The 26,427-nt window shown below is 51.1% G+C and overlaps 2 long non-coding RNA genes across 11 annotated transcripts in view; one reads left to right on the plus strand and one right to left on the minus strand.

Moving 5' to 3' along the window:
* The first annotated feature begins 950 nt into the window (after window positions 1-950).
* LOC141750125 (uncharacterized) overlaps window positions 951-26,427 on the plus strand; it is a 54,478-nt gene continuing 29,001 nt past the window's right edge. For 2 of the 10 annotated variants that reach the window (XR_012589580.1, XR_012589583.1), the window contains exons 1-3: window positions 951-1,988; window positions 2,155-2,313; window positions 5,462-5,548. This is a non-coding gene — a long non-coding RNA (uncharacterized LOC141750125). Of the gene's footprint in view, window positions 1,989-2,154; window positions 2,314-5,461; window positions 5,549-12,323; window positions 13,813-17,570; window positions 20,233-26,427 lie in introns of those variants that run through there. The other 8 variants (XR_012589586.1, XR_012589579.1, XR_012589584.1 and 5 more) reach the window with 7 other exon arrangements.
* On the minus strand, window positions 8,167-15,180 carry LOC141750126 (uncharacterized). The gene is made up of 2 exons (XR_012589588.1): window positions 12,994-15,180; window positions 8,167-11,394 (listed from the first exon to the last, which is right to left on the minus strand). It is a non-coding gene; the product is annotated as an uncharacterized LOC141750126 (long non-coding RNA).

The raw sequence follows: 26,427 nt of genomic DNA on the forward strand, positions 1-26,427 counted from the left end.
CTTCCCAGCTCGTGGCACCGTGGGGTGGTTCCTGCAGGCACTTCCCATCCTTAGCTGACTTGCTATCAGCTCCCAAGAAGTATGACAACCTCAGGCGAGTGTTGCCTGACAGTCTCACACGGATGTCCTAAGTGGAGGTATCCGCTGGGATCAGCACTGCCGGGTCTCTGCGCAGCCGTGCACAGACCCCGTGGGCAGGTGGGTGTCTCCGTCACACGTTGCTTCGTGCTCATTGATCGTTGATGGGAGCAGAGGGTGTTGGGCACCTCATTGGGGTTCATGCAAACTTCCCACCCCAGCTCCACATCCAGCCACCACCACCCAAGCACGCGTTGGCAGATGTGGATCCCTCCAGCTCCGATCCCCCAAAGCCTGCCCATGGCAGGGTCCGTCAGCAGTGTGAGATGCCCTTGGGGTGTGAGGATGTGTCGTGGTCCTCCTGGGAGAGCCTCGGTGAGGTGGCACAGTGTAGAGACCTGGTGTGGGGAGAGCAGGGGGGACGCTGGATTCAGGAGGTGCTCCAGGATGGGGGTTTGCTGCAAACAAGTGGGACAGATTGACTGAATGCGGCCAATGCCGTGTTTGTCACCGTTTTTTCTGCTCTCCCAAGGTGACCTCCTTAGGCTGTCCTGGACATTTTTACTTTGAAGCCACGTCCAACACAAGTTTCTAGAGATGTTCATCTGCTTCTCCGGGTGCAAGCCAAGGGCAGTGCCTGTGCTGCCCCAGTTGCCCCTCCTCGGTTCTGCTGGGTGAAGCTTTGGAGGCTGGAAAGCTGCCACGACCTCCAGGCCCAGGAGGCACCGCTGTGTTGGTGACCCACATTAACCCACCATGGCAGGAGGGGTTTCCCTGGCTGGCGATGGGGCTCCCCGGTACTCCCCATGTAGGGCAGAAGGTCCAACGCCTTCCCAGCACCCAGCTGGAGACACAAGAGGACAACACGGCCGGACAGCGGGGTGCCCAGGACCTTGTGGTGAGGGACTTGGCCCCAGCATGAGGTCTTTGAATCCCGGCTCTTCCCTCTGTAAGGTGAAAGCTCCCTTGAGCTTTTTCCCCACCTTCTCGCCTGGATACTTTTCTAGCAGGAAAGAGGAATTTCTACCAGAGGAACAAATACAAACGAAAGGAAGAAAAGGAGAGGAAAAGAATAAATAAGGGAGGGAGCCAAAGGTCTTGTGGTACAGACAAGGTCTCCGCTCCATGTCTCCCAACGCCGGCGCTTACCAAACATAGCAGGGCCCTGCGCAACCTCGGGCCAGCGGCGAGTAGAGTAAGATGAGCTCCCTCTTTATTTGGCCTGGCTAAAAATAGCGGAGGGGTAAGGAAAGGAAAAAGAAAAAAAAAAAAAAAAAAAAGGCAGAGTCAGGACCCCGCAGGACCAGTAGTCAATGGGCTGCGAGGAGCGCTGGAACTCCAAATACCGCTCGCAGGCTCCAGCTGACGGGCTATTTTTTGCCGTGGTTGACTAAATATGGTCAGGGAGGGGAGCGCGGGGCCGCGGCCGGCGTGGTTGGGATGCTTCGCTGGGGATATAAGCGCTGGAAAGGTGGACTCGCTTCCTGACCAGCGCTCCCCCCTCCCCTCCGCCAGCCCCCCCTCCCCCCCCGCCCCGGGTATGGGTGTGCATCCCCCCCCCCCCCATCATCCCCACATCCTGACCCCCCGCCCGGGCTGACCCCCCGAGGGAGGAGGAGGAGGATGGGGGGGGTGGGGTGCGCAGGCACTTCTGCAGGCGCAGCCCTTTGCATCAAGGTGTGCTGCAATCCGGGGGGGCGAGGTGGGTTCTCCTTAACCCCCGCCTGGCCGGCGGCAGCGCTGCCCGGAGCCCCGCTACCCCTCTCTCCCCCCCCCCCCCCCCCCCGCGCCCCGGCTCCATCCCCCGCTGTACCGCGCTGCCGCCCGCCCCCCCCGCCGCGCCATCCCCCGCCGAGCCGCGCTGCAGCAGCGGGGACGGAGTTGTAGCGGTGCTGGGTGGAGGGGGCGAGGTAAGGGTGGATGGGGAGGGGAGGGTTTGCCTGATGGGTTGGGTTTTTTTTTTTTTTTAATTTTTTTTTTTTTAATTTTTTTTTTTTTTTTTTTTTTTTTTTTTTCCTCCAAGTGAGGACTAATAACCGTTCCTGGGCCTGCTCTCTTTTTCCCTTCCTGCATTAGAGATTGGCTATAAGGAGAAGGCTGACGGCTGCAGCATGAAGCGCATTATTACCTTGTGATTCCATGACCCTCCTCTATGCATCCCTAACTCTCGAAAGCTGATTCAGCTTTCAGCTAGTGCTCTGGTGAGTCCTCTGCTGCAACAGAAGCTCCTAACTGGTATGTCTCTTTTTTTTTTTTTTTTTTTTTTTTCTCCCCCCCCCCCCCCCCCCGCCTTTCCCTTCTTCTGCTCCCTGCCTTGCCTTTAACCGCTACCGGCTCAGCTTGTTTTTAAACACTTTTTCTGGCCAGTGCAGGACCGAGTGCCCATCCAACTTACCCGGGGACTTAAATGTGGGCTTTTGCATCCAGCAAACGTGTATGTGTGTGTCGATATGTGTGTGTGTGTGTGTGTGTGTGTGCCGCCTGCGTGTGTCTGTGCGGAGATGCGCTGGGTGTGTGTTTAATCTGTGGCTGGGTGAGGAGACCTTCTCCCCCCCCCCCTTCTTTTTTTTGTTCTGCTGTGGCATACTCCGCATTTGAAAAAAAAAAAAAAAACTAAAAAAAAAAAAAAAAGCCCTAACAAACTGCAGAGCAAGCAGTGCACTAGAATAATCTGAACTGAAATGTTAGAACTTTGACATGAAACCGTTCTGCAAGGTTAAACCGGCCTTTAAATGCCTAATTCAGGCACAGGCTGGCTAATGACACCTGGGGGGATTGGGGCTTTATTTATTTATTTGCAACAAACTAGTGCTATGAGCTAATACCAGCCAGAGCAGAAAGGTGAAATGTGGTTAAACTTAGCCTAACTTGCAATGATCTCAGTGCTGCGGTGATTAACTGTTAAAATGCCGAGAAATGAGCGTTAATTACAGTCGCATGGTTTGTGGACGATGGGAAAGGGACTATGAGGAGGAGAAGTTAGGTTTTCCCTGCAAGGGTTTGGAATTCAGGTTACACTTCATACCTCGACTGGCTGTTATTGCTTCTGCAGCTTGGAGTTGACTATGGGCGTTATATTTTATATGTTAGCAGTGATACCTAGTCACAGGAACGTATAGATATCGGTATTGTGAGGTGGATACTGTGCTACATACACACCTGCATGCGCATTTCGGGACGTTTTGTAGCATGCATGTGTATATTTTACACATCTTTATACCTGGGTATGTAAAAGCAGGTGTAACATATCATCCAGATACAGCGCGTCGCCAGGCTGGGTTTGGAGTACGGGTGTATGTGTGTCTCTGTGCCGGAGAGTCTACACTCGGCAATCGTGTGTGATTGTATAGGCAGAAATCCCTGGTTTGTGCTGCCGGTTTAATTGCTGGGTCTCTCTGGGGCGGATGGTGGTGTCTGTGTCTCCCAAGGACCGAGCCCCGTGTCCGGCCCCTCTGCCGTGGGGCCAGCGCTGGCCTCTGCCTCGGCCCCGCTGGCCTCTCCCCTCACCGGCCCCAGCCCTAAACATGGGCTGCCTCCGAAGTCCCCAAAGTTTTGTGCTGCACAGCTCCAGCTCGACTTTGCCACCTGGACACGAGCAGCCCCTCGAGCCTGGGGCAGAGCAGGGGCACCATGTACAGCACCTTGCTGTCCATCCCTCCCACCATCCTCCTTCTCCTTCCACCTCTTCCCTTCCCTTCCCCCTTTTTTTTTTTTTTTTTTTTGCCCCCTGGCCTCTGCACTCTCCAGGTCTCCATCCATTTTTCTCCCCAGAACAGCCCCAGTTTGATTGCGCATGTTCTGCCGCTTGGAGCGAGCCCAGAAGCTCAGGGAGCCCAGGGGGGTGGAGGACGTTGGGTGACGCTCACCCACCACCCCTTGCTGCTGGTGGCAGCTGCAGGACGGGAACCACAGGGTGCCTCTGGTGTCACCATTAAAAGCACCATCACACATTTTATCTGCTCCTCCACCGAAAGGCACAGCCCTGGAAAGCGTGAGCTTCCACGCAGAGCCTCAAAGCAAATTTAAATCCCCAGGATGAACTTTGCTGCCGAGGTTGTGTCTTTGTTTTCAGTTTTAGTGAGGATTTAAAAGGTCATTTTTTTTAGCTCTCACGTAGTGCTCTCTGCTGCGGCCGGCAGCCGCTGTCCCACTTGTCTGCAGAAGTTGGGGCCCGTTCGGGACAGCCTGTGTCAAACGCATTTAAAGATCGCAAATTGGGTATGAGCTGCAGATGTTTAATGGTCCAAGAAGTCCAGTAGCCGTCCTGCTGTTGTCGGTCAGAAGGAAATTCAATACCATGGAGTGCCTCGGCTGTGCAGAGCCCCCCCACCAGCACTTGGGTTTTTGTTGGGTGGTGGTTTTTTTTGAACCTGAAGCGCTCAGACTTTTCCCTCCCACTCCTCAGCTCCCCCTTCGCCTTAATTTCACTGCAGTCATGCATTACAGTGGTGCCACAGCTCCATCTCTCTTCCCCTCAATCCGAACTAAAGGTTGAAATTTGCCTGGAAATGAGACAAATAACGATGGTGGAAAGGGCCAACAAACTCGGGGAACGGGGAGGGGAGCGGCTCGGAGCCAGGGCCGGCGTGATGTGAGTGGTGTAAAGCCATTTGGGGGGCTGGGGGGTGAGCACGGGGGATTTACCCCCCGGCTCTGCGCGGCCTTTGCTTCTCGGCGGTGCTGGAAGTTGATGGGGAGCGGGGAAATATTTACTCCCCAGCTGGCAGCGATATTTCAAAAAAGCAGTGGGAAAGCGTCGATGCAATTAGGTATTCCGAAGCGCTTAGTTTGCCACTTGCTAAGTTTACTTAAACCCTCTTTAAAGGGTTCATTAGGAGACCGGGAGAAGCGGTAAAATTCATTAACGCGCAGGCAGCCATTCCGCATTTGCCTGTAAATTGGTATCGATCGGGCGGCGGCGGGGCGAGGGGCGGCGGGCGCAGGTGAGCGCGCAGGCAGCGTGCAGGCAGCGTGCAGGCAGCGCCCGGCCTGACCTCCGCCGGCGCTCCCTGCCTAAATCCTGCCCATTAGAGTCTCCCGTTCAACCCCGGCTGGTGTTTCCAGCCCGGTCGCTCATCCCACATTGTCCGGGGAGCTTTAAAGGCCGGCGTGGCTGCGGGGAGGCGAGCGGAGGGGGGAGCCGAGCCCCACGGGTGCAGAAGCGCGCGGTGGCTGCGGGAGTAACTGGGAAAGACTTCGGCCCCAGCCGCCGGCACATCGCTTGGGCTGCCTTTTGTGTTGCACATCTGCGGGTGGCTTCCCCCCAAACCCCCTCAGCTGGCGTGGAGCTCAACCGGATGAGTTATTAGAAGCGATTTTTAATTTTTTGATTTTATTTTTTTGTTTGTTTTTTTGTTTTAAATACCCTGAACGCCCTAAAAAGCATCTGCTGTCTTTGGGGGTTCGCTTGTCTGCGAGGTAGCGTCTCACTCACAGTGACCAGCAGAGGAAAAATCACTGGATTCACTAGGTAAGACGCTTTCTTCTTCCTCTGCTTTAATCTCTACTCACTGATGAAAGCAATCGCTTGGCTGGGGCTGATGAGTTTTTGTACTCTGGCAAATGGAGCAGTCCTTCCCGGTGTCGGTTTGTAAACCGGCGGCTGGCCGTTTGATTTTTGCCTTTCTGCAAACAAATTGGCTTTTCGCTTCCAAATTGCAGGATGGAGGCAATTGGGAAATAATATATACTTAACTCCCCCCCCCCGCCCCCCCCTCCCCGCCACGGCTTTGTCTAAAATTGTATCTCTCTGCGTATGAAGCAGATCCCTTGCACTAAACCACATTTTGGTCTTTATAATTGCTGGAAGTTTATGGTTTCGAAAGAAACACCTACTTTTTTAGGTGGAGTGGGAGGTTGGCTTTTACTCTGTGCCGTTTACGTGACAAAGAGCCCCCTCCAGGGCAGGCACCGGCCCCGCTGCCGCCTTGTGTCCGGTGAATTATCCCCATCCTCTTCCCAGGGACCAAAATCCATCACCTGCCCAGGGCAAAGCCCGGGATTCCGGCGGGGAGCGGGAGCCGGGGGGGTGTGTGTGTGCACACGGGCTGGGCAGGAGGACCGGAGCCGTAACTCACTCTCAGGATGTAAATTGTAAATCAGCGTTATTTTTTTTCCTCCCGTGACCATATAAATGCGCATATTGAAACTACCTGCTTGAGAGACATACTTCTTTATATGCCCATATGGACCTGGCAAGCTATGGAATGTAAAGAAGTATGTATTTCAGGTGGGAACCCTTCTCAGAGGAGCAATGTGTGACCCCGGGCAAAAGCAGGGGAGAAAGACAGACAGATTATTTTCATTTTTTTTTTTTTTTTAATTTTTTTTTTTTTCTTAACTGCCTGACCTGGCAGACCGACTGGGGAGTCAATTGATGATCTTGTTCCAGCGCGTGTATTGTTCTGTCACTTTGCCTGTGTCAGCAGGTGGAAATGCTCATCAGGACATTAAATATTCAATATGCTGACTGCGGCATGGGCTTTGAAAGGCGATGCCAGAGGAAAGCTGGCTGTCCACTCCAGGGTTTTCACAGGGATGCAGGCCAATCGCTCCTTTTTCCTGCCTCTCCCTCAACCCTTTTTCCCCCCCAAAATAAGGCTAGATAGCAAACAGAGCTGGCTGCGCTTTAAATCTGGGAAAGACAAAAGGAGATGGGGGCGGGGGGGGAGAAGAAGAGGGAGAAAAAGGATACAAGAGTTGGGACTTGGGCGTGCAGTGTTTTAGCTTGAAATTAATGTGCAAGCGCCGCTTCTCGACTCTTTCCCACGTTAAAACTTTTTGGGCTTAAAACTGGCAAGGAGGAGATCTTCCCTGTCAGTGTGACGAGCCACCCATCCCAGCTGGAGCCCGAGGAGTGCTCTCATTATAGGGGCCTTATTTCCCCAAAGGAATATAAGAAAATTAGCTCCTTTAATTCTGGAAGCCTTCACTGGTTTTCGCTTTCCCTTTTTAACATTTTCCGACGTAAAATAGTGGGCTGTTTTTCCAGGATCCTACCAGGATGAGGCAAGTTGAAAGGAACTGGGTTGAAACACCAGTTTAACGTTCTGCCTGGGCGGGAGCCGAGGGTCTCAAGCTTTCGGCCCCCAAAATCTTCACGCCTGGAACGACGGGCGAAGCCCAACTCCTCACGAAGCCGCTCTCCAAACTCCCCTCCCCGTCTCCGCAGGGCCACTGGGAGCAGCGTTTGGCTTTGGAGTGATTTCCCCGCCATCGCAGCACCCCTCTTGGCTGGGCTAAGGGGCTCCCCGGGCATCGCCCCGGTGGGTGGGATGCCTGAGCATCCCGTGCAGAGCTTCACCCGGTCTCAGCCCTCGCAGCATCCTCTCCCGGGCCCGGGGAGCGGGCCAGACCGGGAGTTCAGATTCTGCGGAGTCTTTATCCGGCTCTATTCACGGCGAGCGCGGACGTCACTTGTTACACGTACGCCAGAGGGGATTTAACTGTAAGCTCGTGAATAGCGGGTTAGAAAAGGCAGGCTGGGCTAACGGGGAGATTTCCTACCTATGGAATTCGGTGGGCTTTATTAAATGCTTTTTTTCTTTTTTTGTTGAAGTAAATACCGTGGCTGACGGAGGCGTGGGAAGCGCTGAGCCCCTTCCGAGCATGGGAGGAGCCTGTTCTTTGCCAGGTGGCTTTGGGAAGGCCGGGTTTGGGCTGGAGGGTGGATGATTTGTACATCATCCCCTTGGCATTTTAGGATGCTCTGGTTATGCTGGGCCCCGCGAAGCCGGGGCTTTCCCGGTGGTCCATGGCCAAGTCATCAGGGACTCACTGCAGGGACACGGTGTCCCCTGGGCTGAGCCGCTGGGGGGTCCTGGGGGGGTCCAGCCCCATTTGGGGCCAGATTTAAACAGGGAGCTGGTGGGTGCGGGGAAACGAGCTGAGCCCGAGCAGGAAAGCGCCGGTGCCCAAGCGGGGCTGCAGTTTCGCTCCATTGTAAGTCTGCCGTGTTAGCTTGGGTCTCTAGATGAAAAATGAGGACAATTCGCACCATTCTGGCTATTACATAAAATTATATGTTATCTATAATTTATATATAGTATTTCCCTCCTTTCCTTGCTGACTCTGCTCCACCTCTTCTCCTTTTCCTTCTTCTTTTCTTTCCTGCCTTCTTTTTCTTTTCCTTTTTCTTTTTTCCTTTTTCTTTTTTCCTTTTTCTTTTTTCCTTTTTCTTTTTTCCTTTTTCTTTTTTCCTTTTTCTTTTTTCCTTTTTCCTTTTTCCTTTTTCTTTTTTCTTTTTTCTTTTTCTTATTCTTTTTTCTTTTTCTTTTTCTTATTCTTTTTTCTTTTTTTCTTCTTTCTTTCTTCTTTCTTATTCCTTTTTTCTTTCTTTTTTCTTATTTTTTTATTTTTTCTTTTTTTCTTTTTCTTTTTTCTTCTTTTTTCTTTTTTCTTTTTTTTTCTTATTTTTTCTATCTCTTTTCTCTCTTCTCTTTTGTCTCTTCTCTTTTGTCTCTTCTCTTTTCTCTCTTCTCTTTTCTCTCTTCTCTTTTCTCTTTCTCCTCTTTTCGCTTTCTTCTTTTCTCTCTTTCTTCTTTTCTCTCCTTTTCTCTTTCTCTCCCTCCCTCCCTCCCTCCCTTCCTTCCTTCCTTCCTTCCTTCCTTCCTTCCTTCCTTCCTTCCTTCCTTCCTTCCTTCCTTCCTTCCTTCCTTCCTTTCTCTCTCTCTTTTCTTCCCTTTCTTTCTTTCTTTCTCTCCTGAGAGCAGGTTTTACTAAAACTCCTGTGCCACTATGCATTGCTCTCGCAGAAATGCTCGTGGTCTGATTTACAGTAGGTACCTGCATTCCTAATGCAATTTTTATCTCCTTCCCCCCCTCTCTGAATTAATACGCTTGTTAATCACATGGAATTGTTAGCTTTAGGAAGTCACTAAGTGCTCAGATTTATTTTTTATGTAAATATTTTCAAAGCTATAATTCCGAGCGCTGTCTCGCAGCGTGGGAGCGGAGGTGGCAGGGGAGGCTTCGCCGTGGCATATGTCCCAGGGGCTTCATGGTGTTAAAAACGCGGTGGGGTGTCTGTGTGTGGCCCCCCCAGAGCCAGGGCAGCCCCTCGCTGTTGGCATCGATGGAAGCAGACGATGGCCACAGGCCTTCACCAACCAGTTGGCGCCGTTCTTCTGCTCGCTGGCAGCTCCTCCTCCCTTTTACACCTCTTTGGATTAAACCTGCGACCGTTGCATTGCTCCGGGGCCGCTCCGCACGGTAGCTAAAATGAAGCCACTTCTCTTTCGCTCGTTAGAAACCAGTGAGCGTCTCCCCGGCTGAGCGCCGGCGCTGGACCCATTGCGTGCCGCAGCGCGGGGATGCTCGGCTGCGCCCATCCGTCCTGCCCACCGAGCGCCGGGTGGTGCCGGGCGCGGGAACAGGAGCTTTGAGAATCGTAAAAGCCATAAATCCAGTGGACCAAATTAGTTAAATTTTTCTATTCTATGCCTCACAAAACCCAGCCGTTCTCAAGATGAATTCTCCGTATATAAGCGGAACTACCGGCGGGTGTAAGATGGATATTTTGCACGTGCACATGAGAGCACAGGGACAAATTTTACCATGCGGTTTTCCTACGCAAGTTGTCTTTTTTTTTTTTTTCAGTTTTGTGCATTGGTTATGTTGATGATCTATTATTACCGTTGTTACTATGACTTAATAGTGGAAGACAGGTGGTCCCATAAATTCCAGCACCCTCTTTTGAAAAAAAAAAAAACCCAAAACAAAACAAAAAAAAGAGGGGGGGCATGTTTGCAATTCAAGTTTAATAGTGCATTCATCAAGAGCAATAAAGCATTTTATTGCACAAGTATTTCAAGGGATGTGCTGGCCCCGGTAAAAGCATTAGTAAAGGGGTGCATCAGCAATCTCATTTAAAACTGTCGACCCAACGTGAAAAATGTTGCGTTGAAGAATAAACTGCTATTAAGCATGATTAGATTGACCTGCAGGACAGATATTTTAGCTGCAGCAGCACAAGTCGATCAAAGTGAGCATCGCTTAGATTGCAAATTTTTTCTTATTTTTTTATTTTTTTTTTTTAATGCCCTAAATTAAAAACGAAAGAGGCTCAGAATATTTAGGACCAGAGAGTGACTTTGGGGGTGAGACTGGCGCGTTCGATTCGAAGCCAGTTGGAAAGGTGGGGAAAGGCGGCGGGGCGGGGAGGGAGGGGAGGGGAGGTAGGAGGAAAAAAAAAAAAAGTATTAATTGGTGCCCCTTTAGCATACATTGAAAGTACGTTACTCAGATCAACCAATCAAAAAAGAAATTGTGCTGACTCAGCACTCGGGCCAGCCTGCACGTCCGATTGCAGAAGCGATCAGCACTGCACTGCAGTATCTTTCCCTGCCTTTGACACCAGCCCGGCTGGGCAGGGCTTCCCCTCCGCTTCCCAGGGCCGGTTTAGGCCAAGAAGAAGAGAAAGGCCCTGAAGAGAGGAGGAGAGAGTCAAGGTTGCACGAGCCTCAAGCTGCTAATGAGCTTTTTTTTTTTTTTTTTTTTTCCCGTCGGGGAGAGAGAGCTCCCATGCTAGGTTTGCCCTGCCAGATGCAAGCGGCATGAATTGCTTGGGAATATATCTATTTTTAAAGACTTTCACCACATCTTGCACTTAGCAGTGACTGTGGGCGAGGGGGTGGCGTGTTCCTCGCAAGAGAAATATCCTCACTCCTCGGCTCCGATCCCTCCCCTGAAAGCCCGGGGCTGATTTAAGCACCGCGCTTGCGATACGCTCCCAGAGAAGATGTTAGGTTTAATGTTTGCCGCTTGACGCTGGAGTTGCTCTTGACCTCGGCCAAGCGGGCGAGATGTTTTCCCGTTGGGATGGCGGGGGTCACGCTGAGAGCAGCCCAGTGCTCCAAGGATGGGAGCGGAGGCTGGCTTGCTGGGCTTGCGGTTTGGGTCGTGTTGCTCCCCTACCTCAGTTTCCCCCAGGGGCAGCGTAGGTGCTCGCCCCAGAGTTGTTGTAGCCGTGGGCTGGAGCCCCTCTGCTGTGGGGACAGGCTGGGAGAGCTGGGGAGGTTCAGCCTGGAGAAGAGAAGGCTCCGGGGAGACCTTCCAGCCCCTTCCAGTCCCTACAGGGGGCCTACAGGAGGATGGGGAGGGACTCTGGATCAGGAAGGGGAGCCAGGGGATGAGGGGGAACGGTTTTAACCTGAAAGAGGGAGATTTAGATGAGATATTGTGAAGAAATTCTTTGCTGTGAGGGGGGTGAGCCCCTATCCCAGGTTGCCCAGAGAAGCTGTGGCTGCCCCATCCCTGGAGGGGTTCAAGGCCAGGTCGGACGGGGCTTGGAGCAACCTGGGCTGGTGGGAGGTGTCCCTGCCCAGGGCAGGGGGGGTGGAACTAGATGTTCTTTAAGGTCCCTTCCGGCCCAAACCATTCTGTGATTCTGTGTGGTTCTGTTCCTTGCGCGGGGAGGCTAAGGCTGGAGGAGGCCAAGGCAAGTTGATGCGACTGCCCAAGGAGAAGCTTGTCCTGGGTTTGTAAGGACTTCCCTGCTCTGGTCTTGGCTTGCACAGGGATGCTGGCACGTGTTTTGGGGAGATGGCATGGCCTGGCTGGACTGTGCCCCCTCTGCTCTTGTGCCAAAATGCAGAGACTTCTCTGTCCGCCCCAGTGCCTCCGAGCGGGTGCAGGGTGGGAGGCTGGACCTCACCCGGGACCCCGCGGGGCCGTGGTACCCGAGCGGGAGACAGCCAGGCGATGGGCTCCACGAGATGCTCCAGCCGCTGGGGCTGCTCGCTGCCTCACGGGTGCTGGTTGCCCGTCTGGGCACCGTACGGCCCAGTGTATGCAATGCCAGTAGTGCCAGGGTGGCCCCAGGCTGGCCCGGACATCCCCGTGCCCGGCCGGGAGCACCTCGGGGTACCTGCATGTGCGGGAGCAGCGTCCCCGTCGGCTGCCGCCTCCTGCCCGCTGCTCGCCCGCGATGCTCTGAAGGCGTTTTCACTTGCGCTGTTTGACCAGCATCAGCGGGCACCCCTGCTTGAGTTTGTATTTTTGCGCAGCAGTCCGCGTGGAGGAGCAGAGGCGGATATCCTGTATCCCTGTGTGCCAGGGGAAGGCTTTCAGACACAGATACGTCTTGAAGAAAGCGGAATTTAATAGCCAGAGGTTTTAGCAGTCGGAGCAGTTGCTGGTGGTGCTCAGGAGGCTACGCTGGGGAAGCAGGGCGACTGACATCTCCAACAGACGCAGGAGTTTCCTTTTCATGTATTTATTTATTTATTTATTTTTCTTTCATGAAGCCCAGGGCCATGCCTGTAAACACCTCGCCATGCCCAGATATGGCCTGCGCTGGGACCTGTGCCGCTCTCTAAAAAAGCCCTGGTCGGACTGACGAGCCCAGGGGGAACCAGGGAACAGCTGCTATAAATAGTGCTCATTCCCAGCTGCCCTTCTGCTGGGACCGGATTAGGTGGCATCTGGGCAGGCGGGAGGCGCGGGACTCGTGACCGCCGACCACAGAAGTCACCCGGCAGCTGTACGGACGGGAGCCATCCCCGCGAAGCCCTTACATAGGCAAGTCGAGCCTGGCATTCGGGGTGTCGGATAAAGCTGCCGGGAGCAGGAATCCAGTGACCTAAGAGCGGTCAAGAATAAAGTTCACCGCGACGGCCGGGGCAGCGCTTCCAATCTGAGAAGCGACCCGGCCTCGGGAGCAGGACTTGGCCACGGGCTGCCGGCGCCGGTCGGTGCCAGCGAAGGAGGGCGCTGGGAGGGAGCCGGTGACACGGGCTGCAAAGTGTCACAAGGAGATGCTGAGACGGAGAGACTGGTGGTGTCCCCTTCTGGGACGCCCTGGGTTAGTTTGCTGGCAAGGAGGTTATCGGAAGCTCTGATTTAATCACAGAACCACACACAGAATCACAGAACGGTTCGGGTTGGAAGGGACCTTAAAGATCATCTAGTTCCAACCCCCCCTGCCCTGGGCAAGGACACCTCCCACTTTGTGTTTACTTGTGTTAATTTGTGTTTACTTCGGGTAAACAAATTAACAAAAAGAAAAAACCCAAACCCAAGTCTCAGTAATCTAAGGCACCGATTTGGTGGAGGCTAGGAGAAAATAATGAATCTCATGCAGCGATTTCGCTCCTGACCTCGCAGAAGGTGGGCAGTGGGTGTAGCTTACGTCCCCGTGCACGCGGTGTGACCGGTTTCTGTAGGCGAGGGGTAGGTGTAGCTACAGGCTGCAGGGGTGCGACCCACCTCCCGTACCAGCGGTGGCAAAGGGCTGCGTTTTCCTTGAATTAAGCTCAGCCTTGAGTATTTGATGGGAGAAGATGGAGCAGGGAACAGGGATGGTTTGGCGGAGCTGGGGATGGGGCTGTGCTGGTGGTACCCGGAGGGGATGTCCTGAAATATGTGCAGGGAGCGATGCCGCAGCTTGTCCCTGAGCGGGTCCGCGCGGGACGGGGACACGCAGGGCGAGGGGGGTGTTTCTCTCGGGGTCTGTCCCTTCCCCTCCCCAGCGCGATGCACCCCCTCGCTCTCTTTGGATTGAGCCAGCTTCGTCCTAAAGCCTCGTCTTTGAGACGATAAGACGCACCCGCTAAAATCTATTGTGCCATTTTTGCAAAGACCAGCAAAAGTCACCCGCGTGCTGTCCCCTCCCTGTCCTCCGCGCTCGTTTGGCCTATTTGAAGCTGAATTTATTCCTGGGAAGGTCCCCATCAATTTGCCTTGCTCTTTTGTTGACAAGTTTATTAAAAACCCGGGCAACTACGTATTAAACTTTTATCAGTGTCGAGGAAGAATACGTCCTTTAAGCGGCCACAAAAGTTATGGGTCGGGTCTTAACGTTTCTTGTTCCACCGTTCGGCTGAGTCAGCGTAACAAATAAAAGCTGCCACTTCTTTCCCCCCCCGTCTTTCTTGAGAGACACTTCCCTTAACGGTGTAAGGAACCGAGTGTCCAATAATGCAAAAAGGTTTCAGGTCTGGGTAAACGTGAGCTTTTTTTTTCCTTTATTTTTATGGCCCTAAGTCTTTAATAATTTGAATTATTTACTTAAAACGGGAATAAAATACGAACCCTAGAGAAAGTTATTGCTTCTTAGCGCCGAGCCAACGGTTTTGGCAAAATAACTAATACTTTATAGTGTTTATATGAAAAAGCGTCCCCCAAATTAATAACGTTTGCTGTACCACAAGCGATTTGCTTCCAGCCACTGCAAAGGCACGGAGGGGCTGGAGCGACGCTTGGGTGGGGACGTACCTTTTGTGCCGCTGCGATGGGGGATCTTTGCTCTTTCCTTCTAGTCGTAAGATGAAACAAAGAGGAGGCCGCTGTGTTGCGCCAAGGATGTTAAAAATAAAGCGTTAGGCTCGCATAACCTACTTCCCGTTTTGCCGTGCGGCCGAGTTTTCGGGAGTTGAAAGAAGCCTGAAAAATAATGGGTGAGAAGGAGTCTGAGCGGATACAACAACAGGCAGGCAGGCAGAAAAGCGAGCGTCCGGGGGGCTGAGCTGCAATTCTTAAACTCCGCCGGATAAATAAATAAATAACTGCCCCCGGGAAGCATCTTTCTCTGCCTGTCACCGCGTCCAAGGATTTTTTAGTTCTTAAACAGGTTTGCTGGCGTAATTTGTCAAGTCCAACAGGGAGGTTTCCGTGTGACAGGGGATCATTTTTCACCCCGCACAGTGGTGCGCCGGAGCGGTGCTGCGGGCCCCGAGCAACTCCGTAATTAGATAAGAGTTAACACGCCTGTATTAGATGGATCGTCGTTCGTGCCGCGGGACGCGGCCGAGCCCGTCACTGCCCATCCCGTGCCGTGCCCAGAGCAGGCAGGGAGCGGGCCGGACAAATACATCTTCCTCCAGGAGTTTATCTGCATCACCATTTGCTCCAATTATAACTAATTGGACACATATTGCATTTTCATAGCATCTAATTTTCTATTGATTTTAACGGGACTGCTGGTGTTTTGTACTATTAAGTGGTATCTCGTATCAGTTGCCGTTTAAAAATGCTGAGTGCACTCCCCTGTATGGAATTATGCAGTCAGCAGATGTTTTAAAACCTATTTAATTGTTTGGTCCATAAAATGCACAAACTGTATTAGGGAACGGCTTTGTTCTCTTTTGAGTGTGCGAGTTGGGGAAAAAAAAAAAAAAAAGAAAATAATAAAAATCCAAGCCCACAACTATTTCCACGGCCGGTTCCAGGAACTGCGGCTCCCGGAGAGCGGCGCGGAGCATCGGAGGGACCGTCCCGGCCCCGCGTGGAGCCGGAGCATTTGCAGCTCCCTCCAGGTATCGATGCTCGGCACCGCCAGAACCCCTCAGGTCTGTGCTTGAAACAGGACCTTTATTTTTACAAGAAAGAGGCCTAGGACCAAAATTTGGGTTAAGACAGAGTTTCTCACCTTGAAAGCCAAGATTTTGATAAGGTCGCTTTTGACTTTTTGTATAACTAGGGAATAAGGTGATAATTGTAGGGTTTGGGGCTTTATTCTCTGTCATAGCTATTGCCAGGTACCTCAGCAATACATCCCAATAAAACCGGGCTATCAAACTAGCCATTGCATTTCAGCAAATAATCAGTGAAGCAGGATGAAAGCAATAGTCCTCTGTTCAGCATCATTTACAGAAGAAAAGATTTAAAAGAGAGATTTAGGGGAGGAACGGAGAGGCGGCCTGGCAAAAAAGCGTTTCCAGCGATGCGCGGTGGGTCGTCGGGTGGTGGATATTGGATAACGGTGTTAACGGCGGAGGAGGAGGGTAAAAGGTGGTGGAAACGGTGTTACGGGGCAGCTGAGTTACCCCGGGGCGCTGGGGAGTTTGCCGTCGACTCGCCGCCTTCGCCGGTCGTTAGCAAGAACCGCGTTGTGTCTGTGGGGGACAGGTGAGTTCACGGGGGTGTGTAAATTAAACAGACACTTTATTAAGTTCAGGTAATAGTTTTGGTTGGAAAGACTGAGTGGCTACTGCAGCGTCAGCAACTACTTTAGTGCAGAGGAGAACTGAGTGCTTTTTAATTAAGTCAAATGAAATCCGAGCGGTAGACTCTGGAGCCTTGTCTGGAGTCTACTTTTTGGGTTGAATATCTATAATTTTAGAAATGTTAATAAAACACACTCCACTTTTCCCCCGTAATAATATAAGTTAAATTAATATTTGATGTCTGCAAGGAAACGGGTAAAAGCGGGGAGGTTGCATTTTCTGGTTTACAAATGGCACATTGTGCAGAATACAGCAACTGTGGCATTGATTTAAGCATCCTCGCAAAGACACTGGGCAATAAAGTTGAATCATCTGCAGTACGAGTATGGCTCTTTGGTGGGAAAAATAGCAGAGTGAGAAAGTAGGCATTTTCCTGTATTATCAAAAGCCACTTCATTTTGGGGAAATTTCCTCCGATTTAGTAACGTTTGGATGGAAATCAAATAACACATTAGCTTGAGGAAAGGGGAAAAAAACCTTCCAAAGCTAATTACGAAGGGAATGTGCACTTCATTAAGATAAAGCTGTAGGAAATCAATGTTCTGTATTGTTGTTTTTTCCTTTTGATTGGATTTTAGGATGATAAATTGTTAATGCATTTGATCTAAAAATGATTTGTTTATTCAGATGAAGAGCAACAGTACTTTGTCTCATTTGGCCTTTTAGCTTATAACGATAATGGCTTCGAGGGATGCTCATTTCTCAAAAGGGTATCGGACTGGAATAGGCAGGAGATTTCTGGGCGCAGAAGGATGGGGCCTATGCAAGGGTTCGTTGTAGGCTAATTCTGTTGCATGTCGAATCTTCTGCTTCATTAGGAATATCGACAAATGCTGATAAATTCTTTGGCTTTGCTGTAGTGTCTGTAACACGTCTGTATTAGAATATTGAGGCTAAAGTGGAAAGGTCTTCAATAGATCAGATCCTCTTTCGCTGCCTACTGCTCATCCCGTTTGCCGTGGCGGCGGGTTGGTACTGCGGCGATTTTGCCCGTTCTCATGCCTATAATTGTTAACGGCGGAGCTGTCGCCCGGGCCGAAAGCAAAATGGAGGCGCTACGCGATGGTCAACGGAGAGCGAAAAGCCGTGCGCAGGTTTATTTTGTAATTTTGGCTTTGCTTTGCCTCTAACAAGTGTTGCCCGTGGCTCTGCGATGCCATCCCGCAGCACGCATGGACTTTGCCCCGCGCGGGGATGTGCCGGTGCGAGGGGCAGGAGGGGCCTGGGAAAGGGTCCTGCGGAGGGTGGCACCAGCACCCACCCCTGTCCTTGGGGACGGAGCCACCAGGAAGGACCTTTCCAACGGGAGACCCAGTTTGACGAGGGAATGAGTGGAGCTGGCTTCACTCTGGGCAGCAAACCTCCATTCGGGGGCGAGGGGTGGTTGAGGTTTTGGAGCGGGGAGATGGTGCTGTCGCAGATTGTGCTTGTAGTATCGGCAGAGGAGGGAGGGGAGAGGGACAGCAAAGCCCTGCCCGGCCGCGAGGGCTGGGCAAAGCTCTGCTGCCACCTCTGCTGCTGCTGAACCCCGTACCCCACGTTTCCCAGGGGTTCGGAGGATGAGCACTGCCTCGCAGGAGACATCAGAACCTCGGCATGGCTTGGACCTTTGAACACCACCAAGCAAAGCCTCCGTAATTCATCTTGCCCGGGTTGTAGAGCCCCAGAGCCCAGCCTGGCGGTACGCGGGCTGCTGGGGAGCTGTGCTCGCCCTGCCAGGAGGCTACGAGCCCCGGTGGGTTACAGCCATCTCCAGCTGATACCGTGGGCTGCTATTTCTCGGCTGCTGGGAAAAGCCTCACCACCAGAGAGACATCATTAGTTTTGATTAATGGCATCCAGAAGAGAAAAACTAATTTTCTAAAAAGGAAAAGCTCACTCATAACTCACGGCAGAGAACTTAAACAAAATGTTACAGAGCATCCACGCCAACTCGCATCGATTTCAAATGTGTTCCCGGGCAGTCCCCGAAGCAGAGCCGGGGGGGAGTGGGGACAGCGTTGTCCCTGGCCAGAAGGTGCTCGGTGTAACCCCCTTGCTGCTCTGTCTCGCTTTCAATGGATTCTCCCCAAATCCATGGGAGCAGGACAGAGCAAGCGTACTTGGGGAGCAAAGTGTGTTTTAAGCGCGTGGTGGGGATGCTTGAGCAGCTTGGTGCACGCTAACCCCAAATCCGCGTGCCCGCTGGGGTTTAGCTCCCAGTGCAGCATCGGTCACTGACGGCATTCCCACCACCCCCCAGTCGCTGGTAAATAATTCCTTTCCTTTGCCTCCTGTAACTCACCAAAGCATGAATTTAATACTTCCAGGTGTCCGCTGTCTAAGTTTTCATTTAGTTCCTTGGCGGGATTGTCTCTTGAAAAGGTACCTAGAGATAACTCGATTAAATTAATTGTAGAGCTCCTTTTAAAAAGCTATTCTCCCTCTCTTTCTCTCTTCTCTCTCTCTGTCTCTCTCTCTCCATTTATTTATAGGCAGCTTAGAGTAACGGGTTTGGGCAGTTAAGTGATCTGCAGTACTTACCGTTACAGCGCAAAGCCTGTATTTCTTGGGGAGCTATAACGCTGGCCCACTTGCAATATTTCTGCGTGCAGCGGTTTTAAGCGCAGGTGCTTTTTCCCAGTATCATCTTGCAGCGTGGTGGGCTGCGAGGAAGAGGGGGGGAAAGTCACCTTTGCCTTATGACGCATATAAATTCTTTAAATAGGTTATGCACATGGCAATGTGCAATATCTGCGCCTGGCTCTAGGTTAAGAAGGAAAGGCCTGAGTTTATTGGCTCCCACTTGCAGAAATGATCAGAGCCACTGTGATTTTTTTTAAATTTGATTTACCGAGTTATTTTTAGCAAGGGGGTGGTCATGCTGCAGGGCTCTCCAGGAGAAACCAGCTCCCCAGCGCTGCGGCCCCAACTAGCGGGCGAGTGGCTTGGGCAGGGCTACCTGCCGGGGGCTCGCTTGCGCCTTTCGGGGGGGGCAAATCGCCTGATTATAAGATTGCAAGAAAGAAAAAAACCTTTTTTTTTTTTTTTTTCTCCATTTTACCCCTCCCTCTTTCTTTTCCTTTCCACCCCTTTCCTCTTGGTTTCTGGTGATGGCGAATGCAACCATTGCTTGTCTCAAGCAGATCTTAAAACTGATGTTAATGCCAGGCGAGAAAACACGGGGTAGGGAGGCTGAGTCTGCTGACCTCTAAAAAAAAGAGTTGGGGTGTTTTAGCCTTATCCTTCCCGTTTTCCAAGGATGGCCCCGAGGGGAGATGAGCCGTGCAGCCCTGAGTTGCCGCGCTGGGGCCCGGGCTGGCCGCAGCAGAGCTCATCTCTGCTTCACCTGCGCTGCGGGTTGGGTGGCACTTCAGACTCGGAAACGCAGGGCATGGGGGAGGACAGCAGACCGTACAACACTGAAAGGAAGACGGCAGGAGGTGACAGCTGAAGTACCTGGATTAAAACAACAGCCTTTACTTCTGTCACACTGTCATAGCGTCGTGGCTCTCAAAACACACAGAGCCAAATATCGGGTTTAAAAATGCTCCAGGCTGGTGCAGACTATTCCACTGCTATCAAACCTGCCTCTTTAATTCAGACCTGCTCTTCAGCCGTAGCCTCTAAGAAGCTTAAATAAATCCCGACTGCCTGAAAGTGAAGCCGTTTGAACCACTGCAACGCCAGGCAGCAAGTTCAGAAGAGGGGCAGGCAGCTGGGAAAGAAAAGACCCCGAGGAATTCCCCTCTTCGCTGGCCGCCGCCCGTGAGGCCAAATGCTTTGCTAAAGCTGGTAAAATGGAACCAAATCAACTCTTCAATGGATTTGGTCCCCTTCAACCAGCTGTAGCTGTGCATTGATCTCTCAGACGCACCTTGGAGGATGAAACGCTTGAACCGGACGGAGACATCCCAGGTAGCAGAAGACAAATGGCCACATGAACCCTGCCGATAAGGAAATTCTGATGATTGGCACCTGCAGATCTATCACCCAGGCTCTAAACTGGTGGGCTGAGCCTGAGTCATTATGTGGTTGCCAGTCAATTCTGCCTGACGGAGACCACTCAAGATTGATAATCTCCATCGTCCTCCTGTATTGATCTCAGCTGCGGTCCAGGGCTCTGTATTTCAACTGCAAATGCTGTGCGTTTTCGTACGTGTTCGCTCGTGCCCACCCCGTGCCTCAGTGTTTCGTCTGCTGCAACGAAGAATAAAGGTTTTGATCTGAAGTTCCCTCCTTGTGTTTTGTTCCAGGCGCCGAGCTGCTCGTTCAGTAGGCTCTAGTGAGGAAATGGGGAGTTACGGGGTTCCCAGAGCAGGCAATGAGTGAGGAATACCTGCTGCTTCCTAATTGCCCCAAATTGCAAACGTCCACAGCCTGAACTGGGCAAAAATGTCTTTTTTTGTTTGTGTTCAAGAGGTAAAAGCTATGACGCTAAAAAAGTATCCCCCGTTTGACTTTGTTGACCGAAAAGACTTGTAAAGTGTCTACCCCAGTCTGGTCGTTATAAGCACTAATGTTATGCTAATGGACTTAAAGAAAATCACTCACTTTCCCATGTAATAATGATTGGTGGGAAAGTAAGCTGGGCGTCATCTTTTCCTATCCATCGTAAATCTATAGGACTATCAGAAGCCATGAATATTGCGGATATAATGAGCCATCGGGATGCAAAGTCTGATGTGAGATTATTCCCATCTTTGCTTCTTAACAACTTCTTCGGTTAACCCCTGGCACGAGAGAGCGCAGAGATTTGTCTCTTTAAACACACCAGAAATGTGGTTCACTTGATTCCACGTCTCTGGTCCTTTAGGTAGCTTTAAATGTTCTTCCTAGGGCCAAGAGTATTCATGTGCTTTAAGATAAGGAGCTATTTGCTGAATCTGAGGCTTAACATGCATCTAATATTTATGTCACTGGGTATTTAACAGTCAAAGACATCAGGAGCAATGTTACTGCAGGAGCACCTTTCCTCAGCTAAAAGGAAAACGGTGCTTGCCTGCATCCACTGGCTCATTTTTCTGCACTTTAACAGTGCCTAAACGTCCATACCAAAATCCTACTGAAGTCTACATGGTGGGGGTTTTCTCCACAAACTTCAATTAGATTGGGCCCCTACCTGGTATTTCTGCCCGAGAACAAGTTCAGGTTGAAGAGCACGCGTGGGGCTGAGGGCTCAGGTCTCCAGCTCTCTCGTTTGGGATGCGGTGGTCCGTTCTCGTACTGAGAAGACTGCTAAGGTGTCAAAACTTCACTTAACGTCGCCAGTGCCTCTACAGCTGCCACACGTGAGACCGTCTTCTGTGGTGAGACCCCCTTTGGCAGAGCCCGGATCCGTACAACAGTGATGACAGATACGTGCCCAGGTTGCTGCCGGGACGATGGAGGTACTAAGTTGTTCTGGTACTTTCTTCCCTTTCTGTGGTTCATCGCTATTGCCATGTAAATGCGCCAGCAAGGAGAAGCGGTTGTATCAGAACTGATCAGAGTATTTCCTGCTTTTTTAAAAAAAAAACCCTGAAAAGTGGGAAGCAATGGATGAACCTTTGGAGAAGGATGTTTTCCTTCATGCCACCAGCTGATTTTTTGGAAACACGTAAAAGAAATTACTGATTTTTATTTTTTATTTTATTCTTCCACAAACGCAACATCTTTCCAGATGCCCAACAACGCATCCAAAAGGGCTTTGACTTGGTGTAATAGAAGAGGTGTTGCAATGTGCGTTTGCTGACATTGGGGCCTGCAAACAGAGGAAAAGGAGCAGCTCCAACAAATCCCCGCCTCAGCATGGAGCCCGTTTGCAGCCGTGGGTAGTACGGATGCTCGCGGCTTTCCAGCTGCAGCCACACAGCACCGCTCTGCCCTTGGCAAAGTAGCCAAGTGGCCACCACCTCTGTAGCTGCGAGTCACATCTCGACACACTGTCTTTCCCTGCCAATTATTTGCTTTGCAATTAGCAGTGCCGAGCACTACCCGATCCCACCTCCTGATTTCCATCCCAGAAGCTTCAAGCCAAGGCACCTGCTGAGACAGGAACGTGCATGAGCTGAGCAAACATCACCTTAACGCTGGCGCTGTCGGTCCCGAGATTCACAAACAGGGAAGGATGGGGATGAAAGCACGAGGGGAAGGGAATCCTCAGCACAAGTCCCTAATTGCTGGCAGTCTGGGCTGTGAGTGATGTCGGGACTCTAGAGGAAAAGGTTGAGTAGAAACAGATGCTTCCAGCAGGCTGTGGCCGGGGTTTCCAAAATACCACGCTCCTCCCTCCTGCTCCCGCAATCTGGGTTATTCTCTCTCGTTCCCCAGGGCCGCGTCCAATGTAAACAACACCATTATTAAAATTCTTCCTTGGTGATGGTAATTAAGTTAGTAAAAAAACGCCAAATGGGGAAGCTGGAGGCGTCACGACTTGAACAAAACCATGGAATGTAAATGAAAATGTTTTCTCCTTAAAGAAGCGTGGTCTGTATTTAGGTACCCCCAAAACCACCCGAGCCTTAAATAGCAGGAAAGCTTCCCGTTCTCTTGAAGCTGGAGAAGATACGAATACACAGGGGCTACAAAAGTTGGGCCATGTAATTGGGTGCTTAAATGTGGATCCCACCTCCAGGCACCCATGCTTGAAGCTTTCTGCCAGTATTTTTATTGTCTAATTTTATCTTTATGGAATGGGAAATTCAATTCACTTTCCAAGGAATTTCTGTAACAATACAGCCTATTATGGTCTCATCAAGGAAATACGAGGCCCAAGCAGAAGGCAGTTGGTAGACTTCAGGGTAATTCTCTAGGGACTGCAAATATATAGGGACAAACCTAAGGCAAGGGCCAAAATATTACACATGACCCTCCCAACAGTTTGTGTTTCAGCCCTGCTCACCCCCCAGTCCCTCCTGATGTAACAGCAGGGATTTGGAGCAAACGGAGCCGGCTCGGGGCTGCCCATTTCAGCCAGGAGCTGCCCAGGCCATGAACCTGCCCGGGGTATGAAAATTGGATCTGCTTCACTCGGTTTGCCAAAAAGCACATCTCTGAGTGGAGGTTTCACCGCTGACTTTGAAAACCCCAGGATCAGGTCCTGGCGAAGTCGTCATAAGCCTTTAGCCAACCACCCCGTAACTACATCAAATCTAATTGTCCTCCATATCCACTAAGAGACGGCTCTGATGGCCCGCCAGACACTGCTGCTTTCCTGGAAACCCTATTAGCTTCTCAAACAAGGCAATCCCGAGGACTCGGTCCTGCAAACCTTTTGTGCAAATATTAAATAACAGTGAATAATTAGCAGCAATAATCCTTTTTTGCTTGACCCTCTTCTGTAATAAAGACCTTGGTCGGCAAATGCAAACGTTATTTTGAGGAGCAATTCATAATCTAGAGCTTCTAAACACATCTGCCTAAATACTCTAATACTCTAATATCCACCGTATTTGTACAGGACTTAAGACAGATAAAACCAGACGCACATTGTCTGTCCCAAAGACCTGGGAGCGTTCATCAGGCAAGTGTCGAAAGAGAAGATGGCAAAAGAGGTGGTAAAGAAGGGTTCGATGCATCTGCAAGCACACCTCCGGGCGGAGCAGTCAGATCGGCTGGATTCTGTCCGGGGAGTTTTATGATGCGCGTCCTTTTCCTTCATTTGTTGGTTTGTTGTTGTTTTTCTGAGAGGAGAGAAAAGCAAGGACAAGCAAACCAACAGGCAGATAATTGTTCTGTGCTGACAGTTTGTCAAGTGAAGGAAGCACAATTTTAGTCAAGAGGTCTGCATTACCGCTTGAGCAGAAGTCTCTTCTTTTCCTCCCAGATGGCATTGACATATAGCCTGAAGGGGCTATCAGGATACAAAGCTAAAGATGGTTAAAGACATTAAAAACTGTGCAATGTGAGCACCGTCTACACCAGGACCATCCTCTGGGAGGGAGATTCATCCTGACGTATTGGGCAGAAGACGGACCTTCTACTGGTGTTATGTATAGCCAAAGGTATTTTTGCGATAGGCAAAAAAAAATATATAATCCTGCTACTAACCGTGCCTTTGCTAGTGGGTCTTTATTGACTCTTGAAAAACTATGACCAATAAACGTAAGACCTGCCTTCCCCTTTTTTTCTGGGTGAAGGATAGCTCCTGCAGAGTGTTTATCACTGAGCGCCATGGCTGGCTTGAGCCATCCGTGTCCGACTCCGCTTCCCAGCCAGCTGTGGAGAGCATCCCCTTCACCGCAGGGCCACCGGCGTTTCCCAGGTCCTGCCAGCGTTTCTGTTAATAATAAATATTGCAATCAGAATAAGATCGTAAGACTTGCCAGAGGATGGAGGGAACTTGCATTTCTGCATTCCTGGAGTTTGCTGCTGCGTAAGTCGCTCCGATTAACTTACAGAGAGAATGGGCTTAATACTTTTGCATTTTTTTTAATAAGCCGCACAGCCCTTTTGCACAGTGGGTGCAGCTGGAGGGCTAGAGAACTGCAAAGAGGGGACTTCAGCTGCAGGAAAATATCCTCTGCTTCCCCCAAAAGCGATGAAAATGTCAATACTATTGACACAACCCCTAATTAAAAATGACTGCCATAATCACGCACGTGATAGCCGTAGGACATTAGTTTGGATTAAACATTGAGATGTGCTGCCCGTGTTTTCCAAAGGAATAAAGGGTTGGGTGACGGTATCTTCTGCACATCCAGGCAAGAACAGGAGAAGGATGCCTGGGCTCCCGGGCACGGGATGCTCCTCTGCTGCCCAGCCCTGGAGAGCTGTGCATCGATGACGGGGCTGTTGCCTGAGCTGTTTGCAACCGCGAGATAAAACGTGTCCTCGTGTATTTCTTTGGCTGAGGTTTGAGCAAACGTCCTTTACTTTGTGTTTGAGGCGGCCAGACAGCACGCGTGCGGCCGGCCGTGGCAGCTCGGCGGGTTCATGCATTACCTCAGTTACTGCCGCAGCGCCGAGCTGTAATAACACCCTGGCCTGGGTGTGGGTGAGTCCTCCTCTTTAGCCCACGAAATAAAATCCTGCATTTTGGGGTGTTCAGCAAATGGAATTACAACAGAAAACAGCTTGTCCGTGCCCCGTGAAAATTATTTTCTTATGCAGTCGGTCTGCCTGGATTAGACAGACTCCTCGTTTTAATGTTCATCTGCTCTTAGAATCATGGAATCAGAATTGCCTGGGTTGGAAGGGACCTTTCAGGTCATCGAGTCCAACCATCGGCCTAACTCTGACAAAACCCGTCACTAACCCATATCTCTAAGCACTATGTCTACCCATTTTTTAAATACCTCCAGCGATGGTGCCTCAACCACTTCCCTGGGCAGCCTGTTCCAAAGTATTCTTACCTTATGCGTGTGCTATTAATGGATGCCCAGGCACTTCAGCTGGCTACAGGTAGTTGTCTTTTATTATACAACATCAAAAATGAGGAATGCGATGTTCCATAGTCCCAGGGCTGCAGGGTAGGGTTGCACCACGGAGCTGGGGCTGAGCACAGGAGCCCCATCGGCTCCAGGTGGGCTACACCGAGCTGAGCAACCGAGTGATGGAGGCAGAGCGTGGCCAGCCTTTCTCTTGAAGGTACAAAAGCCGGAACACCAAGGACTTCTTTTCCCCAGCCATGTGGGACAGGTATTTCACATCACTTAGCACCTCCCTCCGATAACATTTGCCTCCGGCTGTTTCTGCCCTCCCCCTCCGATAAATCATGGTGTGCCGTGCATGAGAGAGAGCTTCTGCTTTCTCCTTTCACCGCTAAGGTGGGGGAAGAGTGAGAGTGAGAGGGGGAGAGGTTTGAAACTATTTCCCAAATACGCAAGTGTTCAGCCGTGAGCTGATGTCTTGCCAGGGGTAAGAGATGGCCTTGTGCTGCACTTGCTCAGGAACAAATAATGAATTATCCTGCAGTCCCTCCTCGGCGTCGTGGAAGGAATTAATTCCTCTCCCCCTTTCCTAAGGCAGCGCATCCTCCTGCTCCTGGGCTGCCCTGCCCCCAGCCTCTGCCACCCCCTTGCTAAGGGACGCTTGGTTGCTGGACAATTTACTGCGGGACAATTAGCTCATACTGGCTCCTTTGCTCCCCAGGTTGGCTACCAAAGCTCCCGATCTTGCGCCATCGCAGTTTTACTCAAAGAGTAGGAGCAAGAGCTGTGTGACTTTGCTAAGGCAGCTCCAGCTCCCGCGAGAGGAGTGGGAGCGCAGCCTGGGGTAGCACCCGCTCTTCACTTTGGGGACGAGCGTTTCATTCTCAGCTGGCGCGGAAGGGCTAAAGACTTCCCAGCAATACCTTTCCTTCGTTTTAAAACTCTGATTGTTACAGCCAGCATGCAGTTTGACGCTGGAAACTTTTATGTGGGGTGTTAGTAGTTTTTCAAGCGTGGACAAATTGATTCATGAGTGAATTAATCTGATGCATCTTTTAAATGGAAAACTGACA

This window comes from Larus michahellis, chromosome 12 (genome assembly GCF_964199755.1).
Source record: "Larus michahellis chromosome 12, bLarMic1.1, whole genome shotgun sequence".
Classification (NCBI taxonomy): domain Eukaryota; kingdom Metazoa; phylum Chordata; class Aves; order Charadriiformes; family Laridae; genus Larus; species Larus michahellis.